The sequence below is a fragment of the Papaver somniferum genome, chromosome 3 (genome assembly GCF_003573695.1).
Source record: "Papaver somniferum cultivar HN1 chromosome 3, ASM357369v1, whole genome shotgun sequence".
Classification (NCBI taxonomy): Eukaryota; Viridiplantae; Streptophyta; class Magnoliopsida; order Ranunculales; family Papaveraceae; genus Papaver; species Papaver somniferum.
The window spans coordinates 135,355,262-135,373,454 of NC_039360.1; the positions used below are offsets into that span (position 1 = coordinate 135,355,262).

General features: G+C 39.1%; 1 long non-coding RNA gene across 1 annotated transcript in view; it reads right to left on the reverse strand.

Moving 5' to 3' along the window:
• Positions 1 to 15,227: 15,227 nt before the first annotated feature.
• The window catches only part of LOC113357444, a 4,381-nt gene continuing 1,415 nt past the window's right edge, over positions 15,228 to 18,193 (reverse strand). The window contains exon 3 of the long non-coding RNA XR_003363625.1: positions 15,228 to 15,940. This is a non-coding gene — a long non-coding RNA (uncharacterized LOC113357444). The remainder of the gene's footprint in view (positions 15,941 to 18,193) is intronic.

Consider the following 18,193-nt stretch of genomic DNA (forward strand, 5'->3'; position numbering starts at 1 on the left):
AATTTAAGCAAACCCCTCTGGAATCAATCCGAGTCAAAGTAAGTTGAATCGAGGCGAGGGAAGCTTAGTGGAGCTTTGATACCCAAGGCCTCAACGCAGTACAAGGCGGCGCAGTTACGCATTCAACTCACAGAAACCGTCATGAACTTCGAAGTATGCTAAAAGAATAACCAATATCCTTCGAAAAATTTTCCTAACAAGCTCGACACCCTATAGGTCTCTTTCTAATCAGATTTTAAAGCTTGGGTTCGCGTTAGGTTTTGTTCTCCTAAAGCGGGCAAGAAGGGAGCGGTGATGAAATCCGAACCCTTATCTTGTTTAGGCCAGGCCTTGCCCTTTACTAGGAAAATAAAGACATTCCGGTTCGTCCTCAAAAAATTAGCACCTTAAGGAGTACAGTAACTCGCTTGCAGGGGATTCGCGAGTGTTTCGATTGGACTTACCTCCCGTACCAAACGGGGGATGAACCATTGTTGTCGACTCGGGCCACGACTCCTATGCCGTGTGCGAACCCAAGGGGCCGAGGTGATATTGTAATCACCGTCCTTCTCTGCACACAATTTAATATATATATTTTTTTAATTTGACCCTTCCGTAGGGTTTTAAAAAAATAAAGTCCAAGTCCAATTTAAAGTTCAAAAAGGAAAAAAAAAATTACAGTTTTCCTCACACACTCTAAAAAAAAAATTAAAAACTAAATCCTAAAATTGTCCTCTTTTCTTCTCTTTTCTTCTCTTTTCGCTTTTCGCTTTAAGCTTTTTCCTCTCCAAGTCCTTAGTTTTCACTTCGAACCTGCAAAATAAAGATAAAAAGAAACATAAAAAGGAACAAACAATTTAAAAAAATAAAAAAATAATAATAAACCTAAAAAAAAAATTCTACCTAAGCACAGGTCCGCGTCGGCGGCGCCAAAAATTTGATGTATTTTCAAAAGTTGTTGTGAATAGTGGTAAGAACTGGGGTTCTTTTCGAACTTGTGAAGGAGATAATTTTTTTTAGATTTAAATAAATTTTATAATTGAAGCAAAATAGCAAAGTGATTAGAATATTTTTGGACAAAATGGGCTAAGGATTCCACTTTTTCTACCAATTTAAAATGATATTTCTAATATTATTATGCAAATTTTTCCTTTTAAATAGTTTTAATTATTGAAAAAATGGATTTTATAAAATAATAAATGTAAGTTAAAAGCATGGAATATCAAAAACTCTAAGTCAAGCATATATCATCAATTAAAATGAAAACTATTTAATAAAAATCCTTGGAAAAACTCTTTGTTCAAGGCAAATAATTAAATATAATAAATTGCATAAATAATTAAAATAGAAATTACCCCTTTTTCATTGGCCGAATAGTTTCCTCCGTTGCCCTAGAGGATGGGTTTATCTCATCATTGTGTAAACTTGCTCAAAATTGATATTCATTGCTCAAAAGATGTTTACAAGGATGAAATGGAGAAAATGATAAAATCGGGTGTTTGCAACGTTTATAACTGTTGCAAACACCGTTACAAAGAACGATATCCCTAAAGTGCAGTAGTATTTAGAATACTTTCTTCTCTGGAAGTTTTTCTATCGATTCCCTTGAACTCTGTGTTGCTCTATTCTATCCCCTCTCACTTTCCAACCTTTCTAGTAGACCCAAGGAGCATATTTATACTCAAAAACACGCTGAAATCCATCGTTATAACTCCAAATAATCCTTCATTACTCGGGCAGTGAAGAGAATATTTTCTTACCATTTTTGGAATTTCACACGTAAAATTCATTGTAGCACGCTCCAATTCAGCTTATACACGCCTCAGAATTCGTCTAACGCTAGCAGAACTTCTCCATGCACAACAGAAACATATTTTTGCTCGTGTTACAGTCCACGTACTCTGTTTTGGGCTTGTGAATCACACCGAGAATTCCATCCAAATTTAATCGATCATGTCACTCATACTGTGTTTTTTAACCTATATCACATCTCTCTACCAAATTTCAGCCATTGAATCGACCCATAACCCCTTCATTTTCTCAATTGAAATTCTTCCAGAACTGTTTAAGTATTTCCCGCCAAAATTCAGAATTTGAATTCTTGAAGATGACTGCCCCCTAACCGTCTGTGGAGTATAACTAGCAGGTGTCCAACTCAGGTGACCCTTATAAATTGATGTGCCCCTTATCCAAAACAGAGAATCCGAATAACAAATGTCCTCCGGGATGCTCCGCATAATTTTTCGAGCCGATTTTTCCAAAATTATTTATTTCCAAAAAATACCTACAAACACATAAAACACCATAATAAGGACGAAAACGAGTACTATCAATAGAGACATTGAGGACAATTCAGACACAAAAATGTGTCTACCAAATACCCTCAAACTTATTATTTGCTAGTCCTCGAGCAAATTTATTCTAGAAATGAAAATCATTTGAACCCCTAGGTGGCCCTAGTGGCGGAGTGTTGTCTCCGGAGGGTTTACCAGAGGTGCACCCACAAAACCTTTACTTCAGACCCTAGCTAATTATGCAGAACCTTGGAAGGCACTAAAGAATCTCCTTGGTTGTCATACTTATTGACTACAGGAGGAAGTACCCTGACGCGAAATTCCAATTGTTGTACACGAGTTTGCACTCAATAGAGACATTGAGGACAATTCAGAACAAAAATGTGTCTACCAACTACCCCCCTGTCCCAGACGGTCTTCCGGATATCGTGGGGTGCCACTTAGGCCAGGAAAACTCACAGTACTTAAACAAGCTCAACTCGATTCGCATAGTAATTGGCATTGCAGTCACAAACCCTTCCTGCGCAAAAGTTGGCCTACTCTCCAACTTTATTTCCCTTTGAAGAAAAATACTCGTTTGACGAGTCCACTCCGCACAGTCCCTAGTGTTTTCTCGGAACTTGCTCTGATAACAACTGTGACGGACCGGAAAATTACGCCTTTGGCGCGTTGCCCCGCATGCCGTAACTCCCCGATGCGCCATGATGAAGCTACGATTCGGGCCTTAAAGCTAGGCAAATGCACGTCCATTTTCCCTTGCAAGCATGCTCGTGTAGCATGATGCAGCTAGCTTAGTTTCCACGTCGTTCCAACTTACCCTTGATCCGCGAAGGGTTTATTAACAAAACAAAAAATTTCCTAAAACGACAAAAATGGCCATTTGAGGCCCTAAACGATGGAATTTGGCTAAATTCTGTTGACCATGTGGATCTATATATCAACATGTCTTGATCTTTGGGTCGTTCCCCATCAAAATGGACTCCTATTGGGCTAAATTACGACACTCGGGTTTTTAGCCTATGTCGAACGCCTTGATAGGAAGTATGAGCATCTAGTGAATGGAATGCAATTTTCCTCATCAAGTTTGGCCACAAACATCTCCTGCGTCGAGTTACCGATACAGATGATATGAGAGGACAGAATGTCGCAATCATCTCACAATTCGATGATATGAGCGACAAAGTCCTGGACCGGCAATGCTGCAACTCATTGCGGATGCCTACGTACCCTTCAATACTCTAAAGGGATCAAGCACAGACTGTAGTTCATCCACGAAGGGACAGAAGCTTAACCAACTCATTTGAAAGGCCGTAGCCTAGCAAAAATGGTAATGGACTAGTCCGTATAGGCCGTTCCGTCTAGATGCACAATGATTATGCATCATCGGGTCCGCGGCATGGCATAGTGATGCCGAAGCACCAAATTCCCTCTTCGCAAGGCTACGCAACTATAAATGAGCCTTAGGCATCATTTATACTCTTTCGGATAAGCTATGAAGCTTACTTGGTACTTAGTCCGCACATGCACCTTCAACCAACTACCCCTCCCTATATATGTCTTAATCAAATTTCTACAAGTATGGAAAGGGGACCATATTGACATGCCTGCTTCACTATTCATCGCAATGATTGCGTGCAATGATCTCGTCTTCATTGTTCACCGCAATGATTGCACGCAATGATCGCGCGACACTCGTTTGGCCAGCCCTCTCTGGCCTGATGCACAATGTTTGTGCAATATTGGCTCTAAGCAAATAACCTTCATAATGCGCAATGATTACACTGCAAGCTCAAGGCCATCTAACCAAATGGCCTAGGAGAGATTTGTCTCTTGGACAAATGCCAAACACAATGCGCCATTTTGGCGCAATATAATCTTAAGCCAATATGCTTATTACCACGCAACAGAAGTTTTGGATGAAGCTTCATCTCAATTCATGGCGCATCTTTTAGCATGCGCCATGCTAAAAACACTTGGTGTTACAAAGTCTATTGCGGTTTCTACTAAAACCCTAAATTTCGAATCAGATGCATGGCAGATGGGAGAAGCGTAACAATACTGGGGACTGACAGTTCGGGCATAGTTAACATTACGACTACGGATCGGTCATCTAGCAGGCCACGTGTTTCTTACACATCTCATGTGATTGCGTTCCGTGGGTAATTATTTTCTACGTGGACATTGTTCCAGCGACTGGAGATATGAGGAAGGTTCAGAAAGTAGATACTACAAGGAATTATGGTTCGAAAAATAATCTCTAACGAAACATCTCTACAGCCAAGTTGCTCAAATAACCAGAAAGCATCTACTTCGACGAAAAATAAATAATCTTAGGGGGATTCATGAGCAAGATTAATCGTCAGATCCGTCAGAATTACCAGATTCATCATCGTCGTCTTTTGCGGAATCCTCTTCGAGTTCTTCATCAGAATCATCGTTAGGGATATTGACGAAGTCTGGATGAACATCAGGATCACTTTACATCATCTCCGAATAATCTTCTTCTTCACGCTCAGCTTCAAGGTCGGATTGAACCAGCCTCTCAATCTCCCTAGTGCGCCGGTCTGGTGGCACCCACACGGGTTCATCTTCTGAATCATCCGAGTCCGAAGCTACACCCTCAGCACGAGATTGAAGCTTCTCCTCAGTTGCTGATATCCGGCGCTGGATTCGGTCCCTTCATTGTCGATGATCAGCTAACATGTCATCTTCAGCTTTCCTTTTTAAGAGTTCCTCCTGAGTTACTATACGGTTGTTAAAGGGTACGTCGCGTTTCATTTCCGCAGAATGGTCCATCTTGGCGCGAGATTCTTCTGTAGAAATCTTCATCTCTGGAACCTTGGAATCCTTGTCCGAATAAGAACTGGAGGAATACTCATAATCATAGTAACTGCTACTGCTACTGGAAGTCACCATTGTCTGAAACCAGAAGCACGGGATTACAGATATGTTAATACCGAATTCATAGCCAAAATGGTAATTCTCAACTCTTACCTATTTACGATTTCACGAACTTAGTGATAACAGCGTAAAACCCAAAAACTTGCTCATTCTTTCAAACCTGCAAAGCCGAGCAAAAAACTTATCATTTAAAGTCAACATTGGCTTTACATGAAACTATGAATAATTCACATAACCTTCCATGTGAACATTCGCTGATTTTTACGTGTACATACACTATAAAATCGCTAAACTCATACATACACTACGAATTCATCAACTCATGAATTGTTTGCTTTCAACAATTTTTCATAAATCAAAACTTGATTTCTATTTAATAAAACGTGAATAAGTCACGTACCTTTTTAAAAAAAAATCGTGAGCCTAATAACTCACGTGAATATATTAAAAAAAAAAAGACTTTTTTGCTCAGTTGAGCATTCGTTTATGGAACGAGGGTCTTTTCTATTTTTGCAATGGTCCACATATTCTAAATAAAAATTTGGAAGTTCATTAAGCAAATTTTATCATGAACTCCAGGTTTTTTCAAGATTTTCTTTAACCCTAAGGATCATTATTTATTACTTTTACGAACAAACCTACGTTTCTAAAAGTATTTACAAAGTTCATGCTTCGAAAACAAAATTGGGTTTTCATGAAACCTAATAAACAAAACTTTTACCACTGCAACTAGACCATGTCTATTCAAAATTTTGTGTATCTCTTCCATATTAGGGATTTTTGCTCGTTTCCTAAACTAACGAAAAACGGGCATACATACGTTTTCTAAAAACAAATTCTTCATGAATCCTACGCATGCTCGCAACTGTGGGATTTTTTGTTTTTTGAACAACTCATGAATCATGAAACATAAAACACAAAAAACGCAAACTTACATGTCGGCGCCGGAACTTGGCCGGAGTACGGTCGGTGCTGAATTCCGGCGACTTTTCTTCCTCTCCTGCTGCACACGTGAAGATGGTGAAGGGATGAAGATGCTCGGTCGGTCAACAAAAAAAATTTAGGGCTTCTCCCCTTTTATATTATTTTTATTTCCAAAACCTAAGACACATGGGTTTCCTCTTTTTGGGGTCGGGCCCGTGAATCCTAAATTGACCAAAACTGAGCCTTCGAGCGTCCAAATCAGCAGTGCCTCATCTCTCCACGCTTATGAGATGACAATCTATCTTACTATCAGGGTCCTTATCTACGAATTTGCTCGTACATGACACTATTGGAGAAAATCGAGGATTCTGAAACTACTTTTGTATGACTGAGTTCAAGCACCGATCTCGTCGACTAAAAATCACCATTTAATGCTTATTTCGGAACATGATTGTCCCTCACTAAGCAGGAGACTTAATGTTGATGGTGGATTTTCAACAAAGGACAAAACCGTAAAATCATGAGGCATGTTTTTGACACGTCTTTCAGGCATGTAACGATTCATATTTTATGAAGCCATGATGAATATGTTTCCTGAAAGTCCTCCACTAGCTGAGCGTTCAGTTCCACGCATTTCATCATATCCTCTATGTAGAATAACGTAATTGGGCGGTTCTCCGCAAGATTGAGAGCAACAACGCCTTCAGGACGTCGGTGACACTCATTGTTCCCTGACTACATGAGAGAGACCCGCCTCTACATAGAAGAACGATTGGGCGGTTCTCCATAGATTGAGAGAAACAATGCCTTCAGGACGTCGATGACACTCACAGTTCCCTGACTATGTAGAGAGACCGTGTATAAATCCAGGAGGTTCTCCGTAGATTGAGAGCAACAACGTTTTCAGGACTTCGGCAACTCGCTGTCTTCTAACTATACACCTTCGGAATAGGTATGACGCTTGAACTGGCTAATATCTCTTCTGCAATAGATTAATTCTGTCGTGACATTTACCACTGAATTCCCAGAATGATTTATTATTGCTCCTATTCCATGGTCGAATCCACGGCCTGATCCCACAGAATGGCAATAACAATTTCTCCAATTCCATGGTCGAATCCATGGCCTGATCCCATGGAATGGAAATAACAATTTCTCTTATTCCATGGTCGAATCCACGGCCTGATCCCATGCAATGGAAATAACAATTGCTCCTATTCCATGGTCGAATCCACGGCCTGATCCCATGCAATGGAAATAACAATTTCTCCTATTCCATGGTCGAATCCACGACCTGATCCCATGGAATGGCAATAACAGTTGCTTCTATTCCATGGTCGAATTCACGGCCTGATCCCATGGAATGGCAATAAACAATTGTATCATCTCATTATTTTGATTTCATGATCGAATTCACGGCTAATCTCATGGAATGACAATAGATAATTTTATTACTCTGATTTCATGATGGATCCCGATTTCATGATCGAATCCACGGCTGGTCTCATGAAATGGTAATATTTAATTACTCCGATTCTATGGTCGAATCCACGATCCCGTGGAATGGTAATATTCGACTTTATTATTCCGAAATCATGGTCGAATCCACGGCTGATCCTATAGATTGATAATAAACTACTACTCACTTTTATTACTCAGTTGCATGAATCATTCTCCACTGAATTTCATAAATAAGTAATAAATACTCAACAATCAGGCATCTGGATCATCACTGAGTAAGCCCCACAAAAATGGTGCAAGTGTACTCGACAATGATGCACGAGTGAGCACCCGGATGCACAAACGAGCATTCAAAAATATGGACAGATGAGGAATCTTACGCAAAACAGGAGAAAAAAACAAATAATAATAAATTAATAAGAGGCGCCCAGGGGTCAGGCCCACCGGACGGCCGGCCGTGCTTTGGTCGTGGCCGGTCCATGCCTCTTCCATTATTTTCCCCTATTTTGTTATTTTCATGAACTCATGAAAACTCCTTGATTTTAGCAACTTTCCTTATTTTAGCAAAACTCATGAATTCTCCATAACTTCATGGATTCGTGAAAAATAATATTATAAAATAGGAAAAGGTGTGCTGGACCAGGCAACATAGCCGGCCGGCCATGCCCAAGCCGTGGTCGGTCCCATACCTCACAATCCCTAGCTTTTTGTAATTATTACTAGGTATCTCGTCGGCCTGCGGCCGGTGATAGGCACACTTTTTTGTCTTATATAATCTCAATTTTATATATTATTAGTGCTCGATTTTATATTTATTATGGCTTTTTATGTCCCTGTAGGTATTTTTGGAGAAATAAGCTTTTGCGGCGAAATTGGCTAAAAAAGTGGTTTTTGCGCTCGTGGGAGAAAATTACTATTCGGACCCCTCAAATGGATAAGGGGTAACAAATTACTAAGGGGCATCCATTTCCAAGCAGCTGCTAAAGGGAGACCAGCACAGGATAGGGGGAGTTCACTTTCTTCTCAAATTCGAATGAAATTTTGGCGGGAAAAATATCCAGCAAAGAACCAAACTTTGGGTTGGATTTCAAAGGTGTTTTAGAGAGATTCAATCGCTGAAATTTGTTGGGATGGACGTGATTGAGCATAACAGGCTTGGTATGTGCGCTGGAATCGATCAAATTGGGCTGGATAATCCAGAAAAAGGAAACAGAGTTTGAGTTTTGCACGGAAACTTTGTGGAAGTATTTTAGGAATTCCAGGGAGACTAAAGGCGTGATATTATTTCCTAAGGTGATATTCTATCTAAGAAAGAGTTTCGGATGATTTGGAAGTCTTAGAAACGCTTAAGGAAATCGGCAGAGAATATTATTGCCGTGGCTTGCACGAAAAGAAAAAGAGAGAATTAATCGTTATTTTTAGGTTTCTGAGTAGTATAAAAGGTGTGTTTGAGTCCCAGGGAAGGTAATGAAAGTCATTGGAACGGTTTGGGGAAGTTTAGAACACCATAGAGTCGAGAAATCGAAGTTGCAGGAAGTCGAGTTCTGCTGCTGCTGCTGAAGAACACGAAGAACATAAGGCTGTAAAGGACAGTCGTTTCTTAGGGTCTTAAATTTCAAATCCTGTAACAGTCCATTAGTAACAATTATTTCAGTTTGCAACAATTCCTTGTAACACTCGATATGTAACAATTATAACTGTTAAGATTAAGCTACTTTCATTCTTTTCTCACATACCTTCAATAAAAACACCTTTTGAGCCATGAGATATTATTTTGAGCGTGTTTTCACCATGAAGAGCTAAACCCCAACACTGGGATGACGGAGGAAGCCTAATATCATACTTGGGTAATTATATTTAATTCTTATATGACTTTTGCACTAATTAAAATTGAATTATGATTTTGATTAATTAGTTGTCATCTCGTATGATGGGTCATGCTTGATTAGATGTTTTGATGTCCCATGCTTAGGATTTACAACTAAAGTTTTGAGAATATACCTTGGAAAAAATAAGAGTCCATGTCTTTATTGATCTATAATTGTTAAAAGAATTAATATTTGAACCTTATGTTGTGAGTTTGGTGGAATCCTAAGTCCCAGTTTCTCCCGATACTGCTACCATATTTTTGTATATATTTATTAGAATTAGTATTTAAGTCTAGAATCAAGTCTACACAAGTACGAGTTGAACGAACTTTATTTACCACTTGAAAAACTACATCAGCCGGCGCTCAACCTCTCGTCGATTTACGATTTATATATTCTTAGTAGAATTATATAATATGAAAAATTTAATGGCAGATGTAGTGCCCACATATTTAGTTTCTCGTATTATATTATAGTGTATTAGTTAGTCGGGTCACAGTAGCGTGTTTAATTAGTTGGATCATAGTAGTCGGTCCCAATATTTAGTTGGTCGTTTCATATTATAGTGTGTTAGTTAATCGGTTTATAGCAGAACGGTCCCAATATTTAGTTGGTTGTATCATATTATAGTGTGTTAGTCAGTCGGGTCACAGTAGCGTGTTTAATTGGTTGGATCATAGGCGGTCGAGAAAATTTAAAGGCAGATGTAATGCTACATTTAAATTAATGTGTTAGTTGGTCCTGTCTATAATAGTCGGCAGCATATTTAGTTAGTCGGGTCATGGTAGAACGGTCCCAATATTTAGTTGGTCGTGTCATATTATAGTGTGTGAGTTAGTCAGGTCACTGTACTGTGTTTAATTGGTTGGATTATAGTAGCCGGAAGGGACCGGGATCTACGGCCTCGGCGGTCAAGAAAATTTAAAGGCAGATGTAGTGCTACATTTAAATCAGTGTGTTAGTTGGTCATGTCTATAATAGTCGGCCGCATATTGAGTTAGTCGGTTCATAGCAGAACGGTCCCAATATTTCGTTGGTCGTGTAATATTATAATGTGTTAGACAGTCGGGTCACTGTAGAGTGTTTAATTGGTTGGTCCATAGTACCCGGAGGGGGCCGGGTCCTACGTCCCCAGCGGTCGAGAAAATTAAAAGGCAGATATAGTGCCCACATTTTAATTAGGGTGTTAATTGGCCATGTCTATAATAGTCCGCAACATATTTAGTTGGTCCTGTCTATAATAGTCGGGAGCATATTTAGTAAGTCGGGTCATAGCAGAACGGTCCCGATATTTATTTGGTCATGTCATATTATATTGTGTTAGTTAGTCGGGTCACTGTAGCGTGCTTAATTAGTTGGATCATAGTAGCCGGAGAGGCCAGGTCCTACGGCCCATGCGGTCGAGAAAAATTTAAAGGAAGATGTAGTGCCCATACTTAAATTAGTGTGTTAGTTGGTCCTGTCTATAATAGTCAAGCGCATATTTAGTCAGTCAGGTCATAGTAGAACTGTCCCAATATTTAGTTGGTCGTGTCATATTATAGTGTGTTAGTTAGTCGGGTCACTATAGCGTGTTTAATTAGTTGGATCATAGTAGTCGGAGGAGGCCAAGTCCTACGGCCCCGGCGATCGAGAAAATTTAAAGGAAGTTATAGTGCCCACATTAAAATTAGTTGTTAGTTGGTCATTTCTACAATAGTCGGGAGGATATTTAGTCAGTCGGGTCATAGTAGAACAGTTCCAATATTTAATTGGTCGTGTCATATTACATTGTGTTATTAAGTCGGGTCACTGTAACGTGTTTAATCAGTTGGATCATAGTAGCCGGAGAGGCCGGGTCCTACAGCCCTGCGGTCGAGAAAATTTAAAGAAAGACGTCGTGCCCACATTTAAATTAGTGTGTTAGTTGGTCATATCTATAATAGTCGGGAGCATATTTAGTTAGTCGGGTCATAATAGAACGGTCCCGATATTTAATTGGTCATGTCATATGTGTTATTTAGCCGGGTCACTGTAAAGTGCTTAATTAGTTGGATCATAGTAGGCGGAGAGGCCGGGTCCTACGGCCCCGACGAGAAAATTTAAAGGAAAATGTAGTGCCTACACTTAAATTAGTGTGTTAGTTGGTCATGTCTATAATAGTCGGCCGCATATTGAGTTAGTCGGTTCATAGCAGAACGGTCCCAATATTTCGTTGGTCGTGTAATATTATAATGTGTTAGACAGTCGGGTCACTGTAGAGTGTTTAATTGGTTGGTCCATAGTACCCGGAGGGGGCCGGGTCCTACGTCCCCAGCGGTCGAGAAAATTAAAAGGCAGATATAGTGCCCACATTTTAATTAGGGTGTTAATTGGCCATGTCTATAATAGTCCGCAGCATATTTAGTTGGTCCTGTCTATAATAGTCGGGAGCATATTTAGTAAGTCGGGTCATAGCAGAACGGTCCCGATATTTATTTGGTCATGTCATATTATATTGTGTTAGTTAGTCGGGTCACTGTAGCGTGCTTAATTAGTTGGATCATAGTAGCCGGAGAGGCCAGGTCCTACGGCCCATGCGGTCGAGAAAAATTTAAAGGAAGATGTAGTGCCCATACTTAAATTAGTGTGTTAGTTGGTCCTGTCTATAATAGTCAAGCGCATATTTAGTCAGTCAGGTCATAGTAGAACTGTCTCAATATTTAGTTGGTCGTGTCATATTATAGTATGTTAGTTAGTCGGGTCACTATAACGTGTTTAATTAGTTGGATCATAGTAGTCGAAGGGGCCCTGATCCTACGTCCCCGGCGGTCGAGAAAGTTTAGAGAAAGTTGTAGTGCCCACATTCAAATTAGTTGTTAGTTGGTCATGTCTATAATAGTCGGAAGGATATTTAGTCAGTCGGGTCATAGTGAACGGTCCCGATATTTATTTGGTCATGTCATATTATATTGTGTTAGGTAATCGGGTCACTGTAGCGTGCTTAATTAGTTGGATCATAGTAACCGGAGAGGCCGGGTCCTACAGCCCCGGCGATCGATAAAATTGAAAGGAAGATGTAGCGCCCACATGTAAATTAGTGTGTTTGTTGGTCATGTCTATAATAGTCAAGATCATATTTAGTCAGTCAGGTCATAGTAGATCTGTCCCAATATTTAGTTGGTCGTGTCATATTATAGTGTGTTAGTTAGTCGGGTCACTATAGCGTGTTTAATTAGTTGGATCATAGTAGTCGGAGGGGCCCAGGTCTTACGGCACCGGCGGTCAGTAAAATTTATAGGAAGTTGTAGTTCCCACATTCAAATTAGTTGTTAGTTGGTCATGTCTATAATAGTCGGGAGGATATTTAGTCAGTCGGGTCATAGTAAAACAGTTCCAATATTTAGTTGGTCGTGTCATATTATATTCTGTTAGTTAGTCGAGTCCACTGTAACGTGTTTAATTAGTTGGATCATAGTAGCCGGAGAGGCCGGGTCCTATGACCCCGGCGGTCGAGAAAATTTAAAATAAAGATGTAGTGCCCACACTTAAATTAGTGTGTTAGTTGGTCATGTCTATAATAGTCGGGTGCATATTTAGTTAGTCGGGTCATAGTAGAACGATCCCAATATTTAGTTGGTCATGTCATATTATAGTGTGTTAGTTAGTCGGGTCACTGTAGCGTGTTTAATTGGTTGGATCATAGTAGTCAGAGAGGCCGGGTCCTTCGACCCCGGCGGTCGAGAAAATTTAAAGAAAGATGTAGTGCCCACATTTAAATTAGTGTGTTAGTTGGTCATGTCTATAATAGTCCGGAGCATATTTAGTTAGTCGGATCATAGCAGAATGGTCGCAATATTTAGTTGGTCGTGTCATATTATAGGGTGTTGGTTAGTCGGGACACTGTAGCGTGTTTAATTAGTTGGATCATAGTAGCTGGAGGGGGGAGGGTCCTACGACCCGGCGGTCGAGAAAATTTAAAGGCAGATGTAGTGCCCACATTTAAATTAGTGTGTTAGTTGGTCCTGTCTATCATAGTCGGGAGCATATTTAGTTATTCGGGTCATAGTAGAACGGTGTCAATATTTAATTGGTCGTGTCATATTATACTGTATTAGTTAGTCGAGTCACTGTAGCGTGTTTAATTAGTTGGATCATAGTAGCCAGAGGGGGACGGGTCCTGCGGCCCCGGTGGTCGAGAAGATTTAAAGGCAGATGTAATGCCCACATTTAAATTAGTGTGTTAGTTGGTCTTGCCTATAATAGTCGGGAGCATATTTAGTTAATAGTAGAACGGTTCCAATATTTAGTTGGTTGTGTCATATTATAGTGTGTTAGTTAGTCTGATCATAATAGCGTGTTTAATTAGTTGGATCATAGTAGCCGTATTAGGGCCTGGGCCGTGTCGAAAACTTAAAGGCAGATGTAGTGCTCACATTAAAATTAGTGTGTTAGTTGGTCCTGCCTATAATAGTCGAGAACATATTTAGTTAGTCGGGTCATAGTAGCATGGTCCCAAAATTTAGTTTGTCCTATCATATTATATTTAGTTAGTCAGATCACAGTAGCGTGTTTAATTAGTTGGATGTCGTGGAAAAAATTTAAAGATAGATATACTGCCCACACTGCCCACATTAAAATTAGTGTGTTAATTGGTCCTATATACAATAGTCGGGAGCATATTTATTTAGTAAGGTCATAGCCAAACGCTCCAATATTTAGTTCGTCGTGTCATATTATATTGAGTTATTATCTGGGTCCTAGTAGCACGTTTTATTAGTTGTGAGCTACGGTTAACCAATCACAGGCTCCGTCTCAAGTTAGATTGAGTACATAAAATATTCTTACCCTAAACAGTTAGTATGTGGACTTCGTACAGTAGTCAAAAGCATATGAAATTATAAACGCCTAAACATATGTCATTTCAAACATTAGCAATGGTTCCATTAATTATTAATTGTTGTCTATAAGAGCTCGATATTGACTTAAAAACTTAAATGCATATGTCCCACGAAGGTTATTGTTTAATATCAGTTGCAGCCACTACCACCAATTGAGAGATTCAGCACAAATTAGTTCACATCGAAACCTCATGCCAATATCTCGCACAATTCCAGTGCAGTTCTCAAGTACCAGGAAAGAAGATAGAAAAGCATGACTTACCAAATTTTCTGACTCGGGAAGGTTTTTATTCTGGACGAAGGCACCGTCAGGACAATATTTACTTGACATTCCGCATAAAAGAACATCCTACAGAAACAGAGAGAAATTGTATCCACCGGAGGGTAATTCAACCAATTAAATCCCACAGGAGAACTTACTTAAATGTAAAGGCTGACATTCTTGCTTATTTTGGAAACACTAAACATCATCGGACAATCTATACCCCAAGTTTATTCCCACATAAAAATGGACCTGCTAACGATTTCATCCCTATCATGCTTTCACCACCATTAGTATCAGTTCATGTCCTTCTCTTTAGTGGTAGTACTTTGTATTTTGTGCATATTAGATCACTGCAAGCTCTGCAAATTGTAAAATTCTGTCGGCCGGGTGGCTAATATAATAGGAGATCCACGGTCACAATCGACGGCATCAACATCTTCTTCTTCCGTGTTCACATTCTCTTCATAACTGAACTCTTGTTTAGCGGTGTGAATCTTGGCTACGGTAGGAGTTATTAAATCGGAGAATAGAGAAGAACCCGTTGGAACTTGACTGAGACATGCCTGTAATTTGTGTGAAGTGATCAGAAGCTCGAAAGCCATAATTAGAAGCAAGCAAATAGAACTAACCTTGATTATTTGTAATAGCAAATCAATGAAATTCTAAAAAACCAAAATTTAAGAGTTTAAAAAAATATCTTAGATTTATTCAATGTGATTGTAGACACTGTGTTTATAAAGATTCAAGATACTTGATCTGAGCACAATTCCTTCGCAGGGATCTCCATCACCAATCTGATTTCCTACTCGAGTTGCCCACCAGTGAGATGATCAACAAATGGCAGCAATTGCTCTGCTGCATCACCGATACATTAATGGCAACATATATCATTCTCGTTTTCCACCAATCACAACAGCAACGACGCCACGAACTCAACCCTCCATCTTCAATAATCATTAACACAAAACAACTTTGTTCTATCTCCTCTTACAACCATCACCGATCTCCGACAGTAGCTTCTCCATCATCACCATAGCTTGACTGCAACACCTCAACATTCTTCCATGTTTTCTCTTTGCTGGCAACATACTCCTTTCAATCCCCGAGAACAGAAACCATTACCACTGACCACGATCATCAAAATATTTACTGATTCTCTTCCATATCTTCTCATCACCAGTCATCCATCCTTAACAGTCCAATATTAACAGCTCAACACCATAGCACCAACTCCATATGCTCATCATCACCATCCTCACTGCCAAGATTGAGTCCTCAGTTCCAAACCCATTGTATGCGTTCATTGTTCATCTCCATTAATCACCAATCCTCCATCGATGCCCATCATAATCTCTGCCAGTCAAACTCAATCACGGAGCAATCATTCAACTGCAGCAGCATCAAAACAATACTCAGAAACAGATTTATAGCATAAACTGGCCAACTTCCGATGCTTCTCTAATTTCCAGTTTTGATCTTTTTAATCTAAAGTTTAGAAAAAAGTCAGGAAATAGATTTTTAATAGAACGATATCAAGAAACATTTAGGACATAGATTTTTAATAGAACTCCTTTTCCTTTTATAATAAATCGTTTATGTTTTGGTATCAAGCAGAAAAATGAATTACTTCGAGCCAAAAATAAAATCTGAAACACATTTTTGGTTGTGTTACGAATTACGCAAATAGATAGCAAGAAAGAAAAAAAAAATCGATGCAGTAGATGAGTGTAGATAAATACAGAATAGAACTACCTGTGAAAAGACAAAAAGCATACACTTTGAGCATATTACTTTAAACTTCAGAAGCAGAAGCATACAAAAGTTCATTCAGTACACAAATATCACAAATGCTACATACTACTTTGAGGTGTCTACCTATAGCAAAATGTATCTGCTGTGAAAACAGGGAATCACCCACAGTAAGATGGGAGATTAGTTACAATCATGTAAAACTTAGCAAATATCGTTTATTCACTGATTTAGCTCAATTTCTCACGTTTACGCACTGATTTCTGCAACAGTAAAACCTAATACCTCAGCCTACTATAACACATCGTCACTCAAATTTTAAAGCTGGCAATAAAACCTAATCTCCAAGCCTGCTATAATACATCGTTACTCAAATTTTAAAGTTAACACAACTTGTTCCCCAGAAGCTATCGCTCCTCCAGTAAGTTCGCTGAATTTGTTCTCATACACCCTACATGCTTCAAACAGTTTAGTTTGGCAATGGGAAAACAAAGAAAATAGAAGTGGACAAATGCCTGATCCGAGTGTTCTCATTATCAAATAGTCTAGCACGATCACTACACTGTCAAATTGTCTAGCACGATCACCATAAGCAGAAAAGTAATGATCCTTTCGATACATAAATACATGGTAAGCTTTTGCTAATGTAGCCTGAACCTGTACGCTGCTCTCTATTAAACAGCCAGCAACTACAAAAAGATATAATTCAAATCATATTAATTTGGTTGGATTTCACTGTATCGGTCATCTCTAATAGCTCATTAGTTTTCAGTTAATCATCTCGAAGATGGTTTAAACCTTCTACAAAACCTCCATACAGATGGAATTGTGAAAAGGAACCCATGTTCTTCTATTTAACATCTAGATTTTCTATTACTCAAATATTAGATCGACATATTCTATATGAAACCACCTGAACAATGATATTGATCAAGAAAAAACTTAGCTAAATTCAGATATTGATCCAAGAAATTACATACAAACATGAAGCCGAAACACATTATTGGAAATCAAATCAAAACATTAAAACAAAACCCATGTGATAATAACCAGGCAACAGGCCTTTTATGCATTCAAAGAGATTTAAGTATCACCAACTGAAGGCAACGCCCTTATATAAACTGTACCATCATGTGGTTGTCATAGGATGAAGTAATCTTCTAAAAGGAGTAACGAAGAAAATCTGTATATTACCAGCATAAGTCTGCAGGTATGCCAAAATAAATAGGCAGATGATAAATAAAAACCACTAATGTAAATAGAAACGGCTTGATCACATATCAACACAAATAGGGCTAACTTAGCAAGTTGATTAATGTTCAGATGTAGTTAAGGCCTCGAGCATGAAAATAATAACTTGGACTGATCCTATATCCACCCTTTGGTACATCTGGCACCTAATAGTTCTATGTAGCGACATAGATTTTCAACAATATATAGAAACGTATAGTGCAGGAATGTTTCCAAGCGTTCATAAAACTGATTAAATGTCAAAGCAGATATGCGGGGTTTCATAAACTTATTTACATACTAAAATAAAATATGCACTCTAGGTATCTCATGAAAACCAAATGACCTTAATTTTTCAGTTTGATCTCCTAAGAGCGTCCACAATGGTGCGAGTATAACTAAAGACCAAAGACTAAAAAAAAAGACCAAATTTGGGTTTAGTCCGTCCTGTGGCGTAGCGGGTGACGAGTAAATTTGGTCGCGCGTTGATATAAAGTCCGCTTCATCGTCCAGCGTAGATAAAGATTACGCCTGGCATGGGGAGTTGATAAAGATAACGCCTGGTATGGGGCGTTGATAAAGATAACGCCTGGTATGGGACGTGAACTATAGCAACGCCTGGTGTGTGGGACGGAGATTATACGTTCGCCCGGGTTCAAAAAT